Source organism: Bacillus rossius, chromosome 2, assembly GCF_032445375.1.
Source record: "Bacillus rossius redtenbacheri isolate Brsri chromosome 2, Brsri_v3, whole genome shotgun sequence".
NCBI classification, from domain to species: Eukaryota; Metazoa; Arthropoda; class Insecta; order Phasmatodea; family Bacillidae; genus Bacillus; species Bacillus rossius.
The window spans coordinates 55,704,538-55,723,367 of NC_086331.1; the positions used below are offsets into that span (position 1 = coordinate 55,704,538).

An 18,830-nucleotide genomic window follows, 5' to 3' on the forward strand; every position below is an offset into this window, starting at 1 on the left:
AGTTTTTTTTTAGTTATTTTTTTGCGATAAAACTCGCAAATATTTTTCATTTTTTGTGGGATAAAAATGTGGGTAAAGTGGTAGTGATTTGAAAAATAATACAGTTGTTTTTATTACATAATCCTTAAAAGTTCGTAAATAACAATTATAATATGGTTCAATAATTCGGGTATTAATATTCTAATAATTTTCGAAATTTATTAATTTTAATACAGCGATTAAATTACCTATCACCGTGTTTTGTAAATTAATATTAATAGAGGTTACAATTAGTTGAAAAATCTCTAGTGGTTTACTCGCTTTCAATGCTATGTAGCCCGCAAAAAACGAAATACAAAATTTCAGTTGTATGGAAAAAAAATCAATCGGAAATAAAAAGTTATTATATAGAGGTTGAGTCTGAATTCGAACGACAGCCTGCCAGTTCATCACGACCAAATATGCTGAAAATATCAATAGGACTTATAGTCTAAAGTGCTTCTCAAGGCTGATATACGTGTTCGAAGTTGAAGTTGTAAAACAGTTTTATTGTAAATAATAGATAAACTATTTAAAATAGAACACTAAGCGTCTGTATTATGTTTAATTCAACGAAATTGTTCAGCAACCGCGAATTTAGTCGCCGTAGCAAAGTCAATTCATTGAAATAGTTGGGGGTAGTAAAACGCCACAAAGTTATGTGAGAAATAAAGGTATTGTCTGTAGTTATTTAAATAAAATAATTTTTTACAGCTACAAAATTCGCAGTGTGTGTATAACTTCGTTTGATAAAACATAATTCAAACGCTCAGTGTACTATCTTAAATAATTTCTCTATTATTTACATTATAAAAGTTAATTATCTTCAAATTCAAAGATGTATACCAGCCTTAGGTAGCACTTTAGACCATACGTCGTACAGAGGTTTTAAACTTATTTTGTCGTGATGGACCTGCACCTGAAGTTTGTCAGCAGAATCCATACTCACTCTGTACATAAGTGTTTACTTGAGTGACAATAAATATGTTCTGGTAATATATTGAATGCTATGAAAATATTAATTTTAAATTTACCTTCTAAATTTTTTTAATGATATTTAATGTCATTCAAGGTTCGTGTAAAACATTATGAAAAGAAATGAATTAAAAAAAACTCTTAAAATATTTAAACTTTTAATTTTACTGAAAATCGTTTTACCTAGCGCCGACTTAATCAAAACATATAAGCATAACCCCAGACGAAAAACAAAATTTTAATAATCACAAAAATATTCATTTCTTTTAAAATGAAAGCGTGACAAAACATTCTTTAAAAATCATCAGAAGGAAAAGTTAGCAAGTCATACGAAGTTCATTTATATCCATCAAGAATTTTTTTTAAATATGATTGATTAATAATTTAAGTTCAGTCCCAAATATAAATGACATAATTCAAATTCGGAAGTGTTTTGCAACAGATAAACTATTTTTATGTTAATAGATGAATCTCAAAGCAAATAAGCAAATAATTAATGGTATTTTTATAACACTCCTAGTTTGTGCCGTAAATATATTTAGCTACAGCTGAAGGTCATACACAACAACCGAGAGGCATAAGTTTTCTGAGAACGATTGCACAAACCATTGAATTCTCTTAAAACCTGTATTTATCTTGTTATCGTTAATATGAGATCATTTTTCTCACATTTTCACACATGTTTCTTCGTTCATTGATTTTAGTTTGTCATTATCAACAATTCAGTTTACTTTTACCTTTTTATCACCTGTTTCTTTGCTGAAAATGGTCTACCATAAAAGTTTTATACATTTTTTACCTGCATCATTTTTATATGTTTACCATATTTTGATAAGAATTAGTATTATTTTCTGTTATCCATAGCAGTTTATCTAGTTTAAGTCTTCTTCATAGTTTTTGATCCGCCATTTTGTCTAGGCGTGGTATAGTTAGTGGTAGGTTAGTGGTATATAATATTTGTCATCAAATAATATATACCAATAACAAGTTAAACCCTAATCATGTTATTTCTCAGCCTCTCTAAACAAGATTTTCTCGTGTGTTTTTCTATTCAAGTTGCGTGGAGCTTTTTATATTGATTTTTGATTTCCTTTGACATTCAAAAGTCAGCCCTAAAATTCTGGTGGTACAAAATAATGGTTTGTTTCTCTGTCAACACTCGGAAAAGTTGTGAAGCTAATAGTTAGGTTTGTTGTCATTTCTTGACGATGATGTTTGATGCTAAGAACTTTCCTGGATCATCGGGAGTAGACTTCATCATTGTTCTTAAACAAGTCGAGTGCCAAAACTTGTCTTGCAGAATTTCACCACCTAGTTTCCCATACATTTATTTAATCCAACCTATTATCTTAATAACATTGCTGCCACTTCCACTGCAGCTACCCCAATGTTTTGAAATTTTTCCCCCTTAAAACTAACATTTTATTCTTCCTTAAAACTTATATATGTTTAATTTTGTTGTAATATCAGAATTATATGATTTTGTGAAGTAAGGAGAGGGGTTGGGTTAGCTTTATTGCTGATTTTGATAAAAAAGAATCAGTTTAGTAAAAATAATAAATGAAGACAATCATTTGTGTTTTTATAATACATCTTCAATCCTACAATAGTGTTTTCCCACTTTGAATTGGTATTAATTAAGAAACATAAACATTGGATTCTTCTAGACGTTAAATTATGTATTCTATGTAGGCTTTATAAGTAGTAATAGGAATTGACCAACGATGTTTCTCAGCTTAAATCCAAAACTAAAAGTAATCCAATATTGTTGGCTAAAAAAAAATAATAATTTAGGTGTGACAGTTAAAGTAACCACTATCAAAGACAAATAGGCTCTTACAAAGATGGGACTTTATTACTGCTACAGACAAGTGAGTTGATATATTTGACCACATATATGGGGAATTCTAACTTACTTAAAAGCATTTTCATCAAAGGATTCGAGAAACTGTTTGAAATACTTACCCGTGGCTGCCCTCTGGACAGAAGTCACATTGTTGTAATGTTGTTTCAGAGGGAGAAGGCTGGCGGGGTACAGGTCCCGATTCAGCCGTGGTCACCCAGAGGCGAATCAGAGAACAGAGTCAGGATCGTACCCATTCAAACCACATACTGAGATATACAAACATTGGCACACAACATTTTAGCATAAACATTTCAAACAACATGAAAACATCTTACAGAATGATTTTAACGGTATAGAAACAGATCTAAATGTTTGCAGTAGCAGTTTACATTCTATATCTAAGCACCGCTTTAAGCTATTTACTAAAAATTTTGTATTGCATACTTCTCTAAGGTTTTTTATCTTTAGCTTGGAACTTTAATGAATAAATTCTATGTGAATTAACTACAAAAACATTTTTATTTTGAAAAAAAAAGTAGTCAAGAAAAATGAATAATCTAGATCTGGTTATGAAGAATAAATATTTAAAAAACCTAAATGAAGTTAGTGTCTAAAATAAAATTGTGTTAAACTCTGGGTAAAATCTATAACGTACAAATTTGGAAATATTTAATGATAATAATATTAATTAAATAACTAAATTCTTAATTCGATCTCACAAGATAAATTTATAAACAATGAAAATAAATGATAATTGTATGGGTTTAAAAATAAATATATAAGTTTGTATTACGTTAAATTTAAAATAATACAACTGGATATATAAGGTGTATAAGATAAATCGTAATGCCAGTTCTTGTTACTCAAGACATACAATGCTTTTGTTCGTGATTTAGATTGTTTACATTATCTCTTCTCGGTTGTTTGACAGTGCAAACTCCGCTTGCAATTGTTGGTGATCAGAAAAGATTATTATTTTTAAAATTATTTTTAATATTGTGTAACTTAATTTTTCAACGGTTGCATGATGAAACTGAGAAATAATTTGAGAAGCAGATCACCAGAACACTGGCTGATTCATTTTACGTAATTAATAGAGAGTTATCTACATTAAGATAAAGAAGGAAAAGACTACTTTACAAATACTTAAAAACTAAACAGGTTGTGTACCATTATAGAATGACAAGTATTGGATACTTTATGAAATTTAAAACAATTTTGGGACCGGGTATTTGTACCATTATACAATTATTTACAAAATTTAATGTGTTATTAAAAGTTCTACCGTTCGCGAAACAATGGCATGGTGGAGAAATGAGATTAGTGAAGTTAAAAACAATTATAATTTTTCAAGTAATTTAAAGAAGGAACACAAATATATTTATTAAAATAAATTTACAGTCGTAAATCATCTCTTATTTAAGTATTGGTATCACAAAAAAATGTTTACAAAAGGTCAGTAAATAATAGTATTTAAATTAAACATCAGTCAAAGAGAAATAGCATAGTCTTTAGTTGAGTTACAAAAATATCGACTGGTGTTGCTGAATTCTTGTTTTAATTTTTTATGGCACATAGGACTCAGCTATCAAGGGAAGTTATCTCTGGTTTGTAAAAAAACATTTATTCAGTACTTAAACTATGTAGGCGTATGGAAATGCTTAGTTTGAGTTAAATGCGTTTGTTAAGAGGTTTATAAAACCTGGATACGACCAACGAAAATTATGTTTGAATTCCCAAACATATAACTATGAGGCATTCTCGTAGTATGTGTAAGAAATGGTACGCATAATATTGTACACATTAAAAAATATATACTGGAACAAAAATAAGTATCCATGCAAGCGATATATTATTGTTAAATGTGAATTTACTAAGTGTCATAAAAACTTATAATTATCATACCATGCTGAAATTCATTAGCTTTTCTTACACTAAGCGTAAATCCATGTTAAGAAATAAAAACATACTAAATGTTTATGTTCACGATTAATAACGTAAAGCTATTTTGAGGTGTTAAAACATTTTTTATGAATCTGGAATGTTATAGAAGTGAGGTTTTAGGATTGAGGTTCATCAATGGGTTTGCCGCTGATATTTGCATCGTGGAGAGAAAAAAAACCACCACACTCAGGAGTGAAGATTTTTTCAAACAGAAAATATTTTACCCAATGGGGAATCGAACCTATTCGCTTCGAACAACGAGCCAGGTGTCTTGGCAATTGTTTGTAGGACATTTTTGTTTTATTTCCAAAAGACTCTAAGTAGCAAAATGTAAAAATATTAAAACTTTATTTCTAATAGGCCTAAATTTATTTCCTTACTAAGAATCTTTTAGATATTATATGTTAATATTGTGCAAAAAATTAAACAAGTGCTTTTAAATTATAACCAGGTTAAAACAGTAGAATGCTTGGTTCTATTAAATCCCATAGTTAAGTCCGCATTAAGTCCATTATTTTTAATGTGGTACCGGGAAAAAAATTGTGTTTACTTCCACATCATAATTTCAACTGGCTGCCAACCGGTGCCCCGAGTCTAAAATCTGTGGTCAGTGACTATGACAATTTAGTTCCAGGTTAAATGGTATATGCCACCGATGTAATAAACTTTTTCACATTTATGTTTTAAAATTAAGTGGATTTAAACTTTACGTAAAAGTTGTGATTAATTAATTTCCTAATGCTCACACTACTCATGATACATTAATGCTCCCCCTGCTATGTTGCCGTTGTTATATTTTTTTAGGAATTTCACATAAACAGAGAGTGTTTTTACTATCAATAATATAATGTAAGATTATGATATTTGTAATTAAGCATTAATTGAATTTATTTTTTGCCAGCTTTGTATTGTTTGTTGATTTCTATGTAAAATTCTATTTTTTAAAATAAAATCTAATTTTTGAGTGGGAAAATGTGAGTTTTTTGAATAGTAGCTATCAATATTAGAGGAAAGTGTCCTAATATGGGGAAGGTTTTAGTTGACAGATTTTGACTATTTGGGTTTTATAAAAACGTTATCTAATCCTTTTACAATATTTATTTGCTTATTTATACAAATAAGCAGTCGTCATTATTTTGTTACGCTCGAAGGTATTATTTATTATTTAAAAAATTAATTCCGTTTAATATGGCTTTGGTGGTCTTTATTTAAGATATAAATACTTAGCCGAAAAAGGATACTTTGTATTAGTATAATGTATATTACTTACTCAGTTTTTGCTCACAAGAAATAACCATTAGCATTATTCAAAATAACATATAACTCTGTACTAAAAATTAAATTTCCGTAGCAAAATGCAAACAATTTAGCATTGATGTTTGTTGATAAGGCAGAAATTACTCATTGTCCAATCTGGCTCCTGCGCAATATACATGTGTACCTACGTGGCTCCTCTAAAAAAAAGTTCTGCATCAATTCGTGTTTCCCTTTCATAGTCTTTAGAGAATATTGCCAGACGTTTGAAAAGGGTTGTAACCATTTTCACATGATTTTTGATAATAATAAATAAAAAGATTTTTTTTTTTTAATTTTTGGATTTACTAGCACTTATTTTGGCAATCTTTCTATACGTTTATACGCAATTTTTTTTTTGTGTTTCTCGCAATGAATCTTATTTCATAGATTTCATAAGGTAATATTTTTATAATGGCATCTGTTTGCAGGATGAGGTTGTGATTATTCGGGCTGAACCACTCCTTGACAATGTGACTGCTTTTGATGGCAAAACTGGAAATGGACTAACGTATCAGCTGGTCCTAGTTGTGTAACATTTTATATTAAGACGCATATCACTAATAATAAAAAAAATCACATGATTATTAATAAAAACTATGCTGTATATAAGATCAGCCGGCCTCAACAAGACCTATCTTTACTAGCCATCTTGGCTACACACGCTGTCAAACTTACGCCTCTGCATTCATTTTACTACCCGACTTGGTAGCTCACTAGTGGATGAAAGATAAGTCAAAATTGGATTTTCTGAGTAGCTTTTTTAAGACCGTTTGATAATTATCATTCAAGAAGGCAGATTTTTTTAAATTTTTGTGGAATGTTAATGCATTTTAATTATGCAGGGGAGCTTTTGGGTTACGGTTTCGAAGGCAACACTCATCAGTCATGTCGGAAATGGGACTGAACGCCTATACCCCAGGACTAGAAGATACGTCCGTCAAACATTACGCCAGCGAAGCCAGATTTTAGTCACCAGGAGGTTTAACAACTAGGAGAGTTGGATGTTTGGTCAAATATGGAGAAGTTATGAGATCGAAATGCTTTATATTGCAGAGACAGGTGTCCTTCCTTTGAAAACCCATTGATTTCAATTTAATTATTTGTTTATCTTCTGTAGAACAAACTCAAACATTTATTCTATTTGAAAAGAGGCCCGTGTTTTTCATGCCTGTTCTACTTCTTAACAGTAATACGACTTAAAAGATGATATAAAACACTAATTATATGGCTGCATCTTAAGCCTCTAATGGAGAAGAGAGACTCCTATAGTTACTTCGTTTTATCTTCCGAGGTTCATGACTGACTTTTCTGTGTGTGCATTATGACACCATAAGAAAACCAATATTATTATTTAATTTTTGTAAGTTTTCACACTTTTAGATTCACAAACTGAGTGAAATAATCTGTCTGAGCAGAACTACGGAAACAATAAAAACAAAATGCTTATTTCTGAGGATTCAATATTCAAGTTGTAGTTTTTTTCTGGGGAAAATTATGAGTTGAGTATTTTAATGGCTTGCAACAGAATTGCCACTAGTGGAAGTCAAAAGTAGGGCAACTTTTTCATCAGACATCTGTCGCTTTCTTTTTAAGTTATGATCCTTCTAATGTTTTTACTAACTGCGATTATTGTTTGGTAACACTTGTCGAGGCCAATTAGAGAATATTTGATTTAATCCCTGCGAGTTAAAAATACTATTGTACATGTTTCAATGGCACTTGCTCTAGCAAAATATATGCCTTTCAGTTGTTTTGCTGACATTACATTTATTTTGTCAATTAGAAATGAATTTTGTCATTGTTTTTAAGAGGTAATCGTGAGAAATTTTCCTGTTTCAGAATATTGTTCAGCTAATTAATTTTTATTTCCATAATATTTGAAGAATTTCTGCAGTATTTTTAAATCTTTTGTTATTGTTCACATATATACATCTAAAGTTTTCTGATAAAAAATTATTCGTTTATAACTTTGTAGCTTGATTTCTCTTATCCTCAAAGCAAACTTCATGTTATCTTGGCTCATCTTCCTCTCAGTAAACTTATTAATGATTATTAACAAGTTTTGCTTGTTATTTATTTTTCTGCATTTTTATTTTTTTAACATTTTTCACATTGATTTATTTGGAGCCCAGCTTGAAATTGAACCAGCAAGGGTGATCACAAGGTCGATCCACGAGGTTTCACTTGGCTTTCACGCAGTAAAATTTGAAATTTATTCGTAGAAATGGGGCTTCAAGCGCGCGTTTATATTGCAAAAAGGTACAGAAAGATCGTATCGTTTAGATTTCATAGTTAATGCCTAATTTTACCACACGAAAATTTTAAAACGTTGAAAAAGATACTTTTTAGCAAATTTTAAAAATTAATAACATCAATTAGAAAAAAAAAACAGATAATCCTAGTGGCACGCTTTATTCTTTTCTTCGTAAAAAAAGTGCATGTCTAAATAAACGTTGTTTTCGTTGCCTAAATTAGAGAGCTGTGCATAACATATTCGCGGACTCCCATTTAATCTAGTGTCGGTCTTACAAGCCACGTCAGTTACTTCATGTTCTTGTCGTTACAGTCATTTAAGTGCTTTTCCACTTAATTAATTACTATAGCTCTTTGGAATTTGTTGCTTGGTTGTAAATTTGGTCCTCATATGTTTACATAAAATTATTTTAAAGCAGTAAAATATGACGCGAGTGGTTACAACATTATGATAATTTGATTGCCATTTTACCGCTATTGTGTAACACTTAGTATCTATCTGGGGAAAAAATAGGTGACGAAAAATAAAATGCTATAGAGCTCTCGTGAGGGTGATGAGTTTACAAGAGTATACCTTAAATAATATAAATGATACGAAATGTATTTAAACTACGTGGTGTGTGAGACCAAGACTTAATTGAATAAAGTCATTATGTTGTGTTATAACATTTCCACAAATTAATGTAAAATACGGAGTAATCCTTGAAATGGGAAAATTACATTGGTATCAGTTTATCTCCATACATTAGATCGTTATTGGAGTTGGTTTCGTGCTTTCTTAATATTGATCGTGTGTTATTTTTAATACACCCAGTAACAAATAAATATGTAACTCACTAAACATATAATAATTACTTACCTTCGTTTGGAAACAAGCCCGTTTTTGAACTAACACGCACACTGACGTTATTCTTGCGCCCAAATCACAAATAGTACCATGTACTACTGGGAGAAGCAGCTCACATACTGATTGTAAGTATCTCTCATACTTCGATACCTCCCCACTTTAGGTTCCTTTCCTCTACTAGATGTACGCATCCCCGTTCAAGCTAGCATTGCTTGCTGCTTGCAGGACTTTATTGCTCATCATTAAAAATATTTTTTTAAGTTAGATACAAGTAGTCGATTTTCCACTTAAATGTGCGTATAGCAAAGCAGGTCACTGTCGCATACAACATTTTTAAGTGCCAACTTCTGAGACTTAGCTCTGCTAGGTTGACGTTATGACAAAGAGTTTTCATTTTGCAAGGAATATGTTTTTTAAAATAAGTTGTTAAATGTTTTTTTTAATTACAGTGCTCAATAAATGCGTCATGGCTTAATTTTGTGAAGACCACTTATGATTAAAATACAATTTTCCCAACGTTTCGGTTTGCCATGTTGCCGCCATTCTTAAAGAGCGGTGAATATAGGTCCCATTAGAGCAAGGTTGTGATTGGTCCCTGCGAGAGGCTATGTTTGGAAAATCGTCTGGCCAATCAAGAATATGCTGACTAGAAGCTCAGTTTATCCAGTTATCTGGAATCAAAAATCTATAATCTCTCCATTCAGAGATGTAAAAATCCTGATTGGACTGACCATTATCCAACCACGGCCTCTCGCAGGGTCCAATTACAGCTCTGCTCTAATGGACCTTATATAAATACTTCTCCAGAAGAGTATGCCTTCAGTTGTTCATCTTTCTTTAAGAATGGCTGCAACATGGAAAGCTGAAACGTTTGGCAAATCAATATTTCATCGGACGTGGTTTTCACCCGCTCCCCCCAAAAAAGTCAATAAGTAGGTAAAAATATTTGGCCATGCAAGTCTACTATAGAGGTAACAGTGCTTCTAGTATTATTATTGTACAATTTTTCTACACATTTCTGCGGGACTTCGAGATGCAAACTACAACTCCATGTTCGTTATTATTGTTAAAACAGGAATAAATCGTACATTTAAACATTTAGTATTTTATATTTACGATTAAATATTTTGATAACTAGATTCCAAAAAACAATTTACAAGTTTTTTTAGTGTAGTCCTGCTTACTATATCATCTCCTGGAGTAAGAGACAGGGCCTCACAAGGCGTGCTCGCGGTCACGTAGGCTTGAGACGATGGAACCTCTCAGGTCAAGGTCACTCGGTTGCTGACGCGTGTTCGTAAATGAACGCGAGTCGGTGATACGGAAGTTTCGGTTAAACAATCAGCTTCGACCTCGGCCCGAACGTAGACGCCGCAGCAACCTCGGCCACCCAGGTTGCCGCAATACCTTCCCAGTCGGAAGGCGGAAGTAAGAAGGCAATAAGGAAGCAAGAATGAAGTCAAGAGGAGCCCAGTTTACTCTAGTTACTACTGCTTCTGTAGCAGTGTTGGAGCCTTTATAGCGGTGGGGGTTTGTTAGGGGGAATATCAAATTACAGGAAAGGAGTGTTAGGCAACCACATTTTACTATATTTCATAAAGAAAGATTATTTAACTACCCAAGAAAACTCTAGTGCGACCAACGCAAAAAAATACTTTTTTTTAATAAAATAACCTAGTTGCAAGAGGTCTCCAACCCTACAACTTTAAATAATAAATTATTAGGGTTTACAGGGTTTATTTTTACCATCCTGCCTCATTGTTTATACTTAAGAATTTTGCAGTGATATAACTTCAAAGTGATGAACATGTGAACAAGAAAATCTTAAACATCTGGCCACCTTGTAGACATAATAATTAGGTTTTTAAATGTTCAATAATCATTGCTAATACATATATTTAATTTAATTTAGTTAATATTAAAATTATCCACTCTTTGGCCAAGTGTGATTGTATTTTTACGTAATAATAAAATCTTGCTAAATCATAAAACATTTAAAGTAAAAAGAATATTATATAGTCATTTGCTATGACGTGTTAATATAAAAATTATTTTGTTCAAAATATATGATAGTAAGGGAACACCTATCAAAATTACGTTATAAAAATATGATTGGAAATTTGATTTAGGTAAATATAAAAGTAGCTTACCATATAAAATATTTTTTTAGTTAACAACATTTTTAAATTTTATTTATAATTCATCAACTTGCTTCTGTGAACCATTTCTGACTGCCACTAGACACTTTTACGTCCATAGAAAAGCACAAACATACTTACATTTATGTATGTGGTACTAATGTTTGCTAAGCCTCCACATCACGTCACTAGCCTGCCTAACGAGTAAGACAGCTCACATAGGTTACTCACCTATACTTAACAAAAAAATACACAGTATTCAAACTTGAAATACATTTCACATTAGGTTTGTATCTCAGCAAACTGTCTCATGGCGAGCTAGGTTAAGATATTTCACTATCGTTATAATTCTTAGACATTCATCTCTGCAAAAAGGCACGCAGGTAATAAATTACTTATTTTTATCTAAATAGATGTGGGTGTCAATAATACGCTTAGTGTTTGATATAAATTTAACACACAATTTGAAACCCGTGTAGGTGTTTCTTATATAATTATCAAATGCGAAGCTTCTCTTGCTAGATTTTCTAACAAATCGACTGATAGCATGCATTTGATGTAGTTGCTTGCAACTAATACATCGCCGATTTTAATTCTGAAGGGCTTTACTAATTCGATGGGAGTAGTATGTAAATGGGGCTCCTAGATCAGGCGCCAGGCGGTGGATTGTGATTGTCGATCCGCCATCTTGGATTGTGACGTCACGGCGGCCATCTTGGATGGATCTGACCTTGACCTTTGACCTTGACCTTGACATTTGACCTTCAAAATGTGCCAAAATTGGGCAAAATTCTTCAAAAATCGCCAAAATTTCCATTTTTGTGAAAAAAAATTCCGCCAAAAATTCTCAAAAAATTCCTCAATTCAAAAATTAGGATTTCATAAATCCTCAAATGTTAATTTGTCTTAGAAGGAAACCAAATGCCTAAAAGTGGCTTAAAACTCCTAAGAGCTAGCCGCTTTAAGTCGCCAACCTTGAAAATAAGGATGTCACGGCAGCCATTTTGAAATATAACGTCATAGTTGCAATTTCTGTTACGGCCGCCATCTTTAAAATCTTTATTTATTATCCAATTTTTATGAAAAAAAATTTAAAATTTATAAAAAAATTCAATTATTAAATTTTTAATAAAAATATTTAAAAAACATACATTAACGACACGACGCTCTGAGTGCTCGGTTCGAACCCGGTGAGGACAAAAAAATAAAAATGGCGACCGATCCTTCCTCCACGGAAGTCACCTACAGACTAACCTACCACCAATAACAAGGTCAACTAGTATGATGCCATGTCCACCATATTGTCTTCGTCTGCTGAAAACCATCATCTTGTTATCGTCTGCTAGAGTGCGCTGACGCCATGTTAGTTAAATTCTCACCCGCTAGAGTGCAGTTATCATTTATTATTGATGTGTCACCCGCCATCTTGTCATTTGGCTGCCATCTTGGAATCGTGTAATTATTTAGCTAGGAATTTGGGAAAAATTCCAAAATTCATTAAATAAATCACTCAACATTTTACAAATTGATTCGATCGATTCCTGTCCTCGGTTCGTTACCCGATCGATGCAATAATGTTTTATTTTATGTAAAAAATAATAATTTCAATAAACCATGTTAAACATTCGTAAAGAGACTTTAAATCCTCTACTACCATCATCCTATCAGACATCAAGAACACCATATTGAAAATTCGTAATTTTAATGCTAGATATTCGGGAAAAAGTTCAAAATTCATTAAATAAATTTGTAATCTATATAATGATTGATTAGATCGACTAAGGTCCTTGGTTCAATCCCTGGCCGATACAAAAAAATTAAATATAACATCAATTTAACATAATAGTAACAGGTTCGAGGAATTAAACACCGCAAGTTCTTTTACAAACATAATATTTATTACATAATTTCTATTCTACTACAGGATCACTTACGAAAGCTAGCAAATTTATAAACAAACATTTAGTTCCACATCGGTGTGAAATGACTAATTCTTAGCTCCAATCGGTTTATACTAGACAGAGTCCAACCAGAACCTTTACTGACATAGTTCTCCTCTACTTGACAGAGTTTCCGGACACCGTGTTTAACAGTTTGCTTCACATCGTTAGAACTGTAAATTACTGCAGCCGCTGTCTTGAATGCACACTTTTTCACTTTGTCATCGAACGGATATGGCTTTCCATTTAGACAGTCCAACCATAAGTTATATTTCAATGAACCGTTTGTTGCTACGTCATCAGTAAGCTGATTGATTATGTCCTGTCTGATATCATCAAGAAAAGTACAAATGTCCTTCGACTCACCGAACGTATTTAGATAATAGTAGTCCTTCAATGTTCCACGAAATGCAGTCTGCGCCAAGTAGAAGCCATTATCGTTCACTTGTAATGCTCCGAACACAGTCTTAGGTTTAGGTCCATGTTCAGACGTCATAGCAATCGGTTGCTGCGCATCTGTTTTTTTTTTTGATTGTACGCTCACGAGCCTTCAATCTAAAGCGAGGAGTCGAAATGTCTGCAGGTAGTTCAGCAGTAGGCACACGGACTTCACCTTTACATATTTTCGCATGTCGTCGCAAACTATCAATTCAAGTAAACCATTCATGACAATCATCACATCGAAAATTTATACGAGAAGGATTCTTTTTGCATTTGCTCCGCTCATGTCTTCGTGCATCAAGGGAAAATGTAAACGACATATCACAGTAGCTGCAAGGATACCGTGCTGATGTAGACGAACCTTTCAGACCCGATCCAGATATGGACGTTGCAACAGTAGTAGTACCATTTCCAGGCATACTCTTATGAACATCGATGCATCGCTGTTGCACCGAAACCTTTATTTCTGCCGCACAGCAGGACCTTTATATGTCTTCATGTGCGTTTTCATATCATCTTTTCTGGCAAACCGCTTATGACATTTCTCACAAACAAACATTTTACGATATAGGTTCTTGGCACATTCTCTCTTCTCATGCCGTCGAGCATTGCTGCTGTTTCAGAAAATCTTGTCACATTAACAGCACCGATGTTCGTTAGTTGTTGTCGATTCGGCATCCCTTGAAGTCTCCATCGAGGGCGAAACGAAGATCGTCGAGTTTTCCTGCACAGCCAGCACTACCGGCATTAAAGTCTCTTCTGCTGATGGTATCACGTCTGATGAAGTCTCCTCCAGTGTTGTCGTCGTCGTTGTCAACGGAATCTGCTCCTTCTCCGTCGTAGCTGTCGTCAAGGTTCCCTTAGACGATGGTACAACCTCCATCGAGTTCGACGTTAAAGTCGGTAAAGATGCCATCGAGTTCGCAAGAACAGGTAATTACGCGATTTATGCACCAGATTAAACAAACTAGGTGATCCTTACACCGCCGACGTCAGTAACAAACTGAGCGTCCTGCTGTCTAGGACTCGCTTATATACATGCACCGTATGGAATAATACGCTAGTCAAATCAAGAACCATTTACAATAATACTAGAGTCAAAGCAACATTAAAAATAGAAGCACCATCAACAAAAAAAGGAAGCACATTCTGGAAGCACAATAAAAAAAAAAGACAGCACATTTGGAAGCACCGACAACGAAAAGGCAGCACCATCATCAAAAAGGCCGCATATTTGTCACTGACTCCAATATTCATTGGCTCCATTATTCATTGATTCAATTAGTCTATTGATTCCATCAGTCTAGTGACTCCATCAGTCTAGTGACTCCATCAGTCTAGTGAATCCATCAGTCATTGACTCCTACAGTCATTGGCTCCAATTGTCTTTTGTATCACCAACTCCAAATATATTTGGCTAGAATTCTACGAGTCTAAGAGACAATGAGGCCACAAGGCTACGAGTCTTAAAGGATCTAGCTGGTTACGAGTTATACATAGCTACGAGACTGCATGGCTAAACGACCGCGTGGCTACGAAACTACATGTCTTTGAAGCTACAAGAATACAAGTCTACTCGGCTCCAACTACTCCAGCAGCATTATGTTATTATATTGCATGAATACTTGTTTACGTAGCTACAAGTCTACGAGGCTACTTGGCAACATAGCTACAATTATACGAGGTCCCAAGACATCATGACTACGCGACAACGAGCTATGAGGTTACGAGACTACACGACTACGAATCTTCAAGTTTACGAGGCTGCGAGGCTACAGAGCTACGAAGCTTCTAGAACATAAGTTTACGAGACTGCGAGGATACAGGACTACAAGTTTACACGAGTACTTGACTACGAAGCTACAAGTATACAAGGCTCCAATTGCGGCATCTGTCTATGTCTGAATTTTCTCTTTGGCTCCAACTGCTACAGCAGCATTATGTTATAATAGTACAAGGCTACTTGACTACGAAGCTACAAGTCTACATAGCACCAATTGCGGCATCTGTCTTCGGCTGAATTTTCTCTTTGGCTCCAACTGCTACAGCAGCATTATGTTATAATAGTACAAGTCTACTTGACTACAAAGCTACAAGATTACATGGCACCAATTGCGGCATCTGTCTTCGGTGAATTTTCTCTTTGGCTCCAACTGCTACAGCAGCATTATGTTATAATATTACAAGGCTACTTGGTTACGAAGCTACACATCTACAAGGCTCCAATTATTGCAACTGTCTTCGTCGTCATTTTCTCTTTTGCTCCGACTGCTCCAACAGCATTATGTTATATGATTCCATGGATACTTTGTTACGTAGCTACAGGTCTACGAGGTTCCAATGCATCATGTTTTTGAAGCTTCCAGAACACAAGGTTACGAGTCTGCGAGGCTACAGGACTACGAAGCTTCCAGAACACGAGGCTACATGGCTACAAGATTACATGACTCTAACTGATTACAATAGCACCATTCAGTGGTGAGAGTTAGGTTATCTAATGCAAATCAAATTGATGCAAATAGTTCTGGCTGTCATCAACAGATGTAGCCACATGTTGCTTGCAGGTAAATATTAATTAGTTATTTTATGTGGGATGCGGGATGCTCACTAACGATCGCAAAAGAAGGAGGGCTTCGCTAGACACCAAGGAGAAGGAAGTTCGTCTTACATGTTAATGCTTCGCTGATGTCTCATGGCATATTATTATTTGACTGAGTAATAGTTTTTTATTTCTTTAATTCCACCTGGTAAAATTATTGCTAGTGTCAATTTATTAGCAGAAATTCACTAATTAAATGTAACTCTGAATAAAATGACATGACTTATTAAGTAAATATCCTTCATGCAGAAATCGATTTCTCACAAGACTGATGGAATCAATAGACTGATGGAATCAATGAATAATGGAGCCAATGAATATTGGAGCCAATGAATATTGGAGTCAATGACAAATATGCGGCCTTTTTGATGATGGTGCTGCCTTTTCGTTGTCGGTGCTTCCAAATGCGCTGCCTTTTTGTTGTCGGTGCTTCCAAATGTGCTGCCTTTTTTTTTATTGTGCTTCCAGAATGTGCTTTTCTTTTGTTGATGGTGCTTCTATTTTTAATGTTGCTTTGACTCTAGTATTATTGTAAATGGTTCTTGATTTGACTAGCGTATTATTCCATACGGTGCATGTATATAAGCGAGTCCTAGACAGCAGGACGCTCAGTTTGTTACTGACGTCGGCGGTGTAAGGATCACCTAGTTTGTTTAATCTGGTGCATAAATCGCGTAATTACCTGTTCTTGCGAACTCGATGGCATCTTTACCGACTTTAACGTCGAACTCGATGGAGGTTGTACCATCGTCTAAGGGAACCTTGACGACAGCTACGACGGAGAAGGAGCAGATTCCGTTGACAACGACGACGACAACACTGGAGGAGACTTCATCAGACGTGATACCATCAGCAGAAGAGACTTTAATGCCGGTAGTGCTGGCTGTGCAGGAAAACTCGACGATCTTCGTTTCGCCCTCGATGGAGACTTCAAGGGATGCCGAATCGACAACAACTAACGAACATCGGTGCTGTTAATGTGACAAGATTTTCTGAAACAGCAGCAATGCTCGACGGCATGAGAAGAGAGAATGTGCCAAGAACCTATATCGTAAAATGTTTGTTTGTGAGAAATGTCATAAGCGGTTTGCCAGAAAAGATAATATGAAAACGCACATGAAGACATGTAAAGGTCCTGCTGTGCGGCAGAAATAAAGGTTTCGGTGCAACAGCGATGCATCGATGTTCATAAGAGTATGCCTGGAAATGGTACTTCTACTGTTGCAACGTCCATATCTGGATCGGGTCTGAAAGGTTGTAACATACCACGATGTACGTTTACTAAAGCAAGTATCCCAGACCCCTCCCATATAGTCGTGATATTTTCCCACCCTGCCGGGGAGGAGCATACGGCTATCAATCAGCATAAATAGAGTATATCTTGGTGTAAGGGTAACTGTGCATTAAGGGATGACCACTAGTATACTCATATACAAGAAAGATTTCAAGTATCTTTTTAATAGATCCCAACTCATCAAAAGGGAGGTATATAAAATTAAGATATACATAAGTATTCCATGAATACAAAAGTTTACAACAAGCTAAACAGTACAATATTGAGTAGAGCGTGACCGTGGTCGTCAAACCGTGTCTCTTACAATATGTGTTCGCTACACGGGCGAGAAGTCTTATATGTCAAACAGTACTACCTTAAGGTTAACATTGAATACTTAATTCTACTCCTAACTTTGTACACGCGCGTGTGGGGCGTATAATTTAGTTCGGTTATACAACAGTGGTTACAGACTTTAAAGTACATACGTAAATATTACTAGTGTCACAGAAACGTGTCTTTAATTACTTCTAACAACGTATATATTGGAACAGTGTTTCTGCAGGGGTTGGGCGCATCGCGCACATTTTCATAGTGAGCCTAAGCAGACAATATAAGGAAGCGAGGTACGTTCTACGTTAAGTATACGAGAGACGCAACAGAAGGAAACCCGATAGTGCAAAATGTACATATCCTCCTAAGACGGGAGCGGGCCGGATTCCCGGCCATGGGCGGCGCCGAGGACAAGAACTAGTATAAAAATAAAAAAGAAAAATTTAGAATTTTGAACGTGGCGGCCAAACGTAAGCGAAGGGGAATTCAAGCCACTACACACCAACACTCACCCACCCATGACCGGTGACCGGACACACCACCCGCGACAAACTATTCGCACTAGAACTATGTACTATCTAAGAACGAGGCGAGCGCGCCCAGCCCCTTTATACTCTAAGGAAATTAGTCCGGCGTAAGAACACACACATGCATAGTTACAAGCGACAAGTAAAATACTTCCGCGCACCACAAGCGCCTAGAGAGGGGACACGTTGACGTCAACACTGGAGGGAGAAAAGGAGGGGTAATACTCCGCTCAAGGGTCGGCGCACTCACAGGTGAAAGAAAACAAAAAAAACATCACGTAATTAATAAGATCTGACGGAAGCAGTGCGCCTCAGCACACTGCAAGGTTCGTCTACATCAGCACGGTATCCTTGCAGCTACTGTGATATGTCTTTCACATTTTCCCATGATGCACGAAGA

At 34.9% G+C, this 18,830-nt stretch overlaps 1 protein-coding gene and 1 long non-coding RNA gene across 3 annotated transcripts in view; one reads left to right on the top strand and one right to left on the bottom strand.

The window, feature by feature from the left end:
* Window positions 1-3,095, bottom strand: part of LOC134529301 (uncharacterized) — an 85,040-nt gene extending 81,945 nt beyond the window's left edge. The window contains exon 1 of the long non-coding RNA XR_010074528.1: window positions 2,959-3,095. This is a non-coding gene — a long non-coding RNA (uncharacterized LOC134529301). The remainder of the gene's footprint in view (window positions 1-2,958) is intronic.
* The window catches only part of LOC134529299 (PDZ and LIM domain protein Zasp), a 243,982-nt gene that overhangs the window by 167,995 nt on the left and 57,157 nt on the right, over window positions 1-18,830 (top strand). The window lies entirely within an intron of this gene.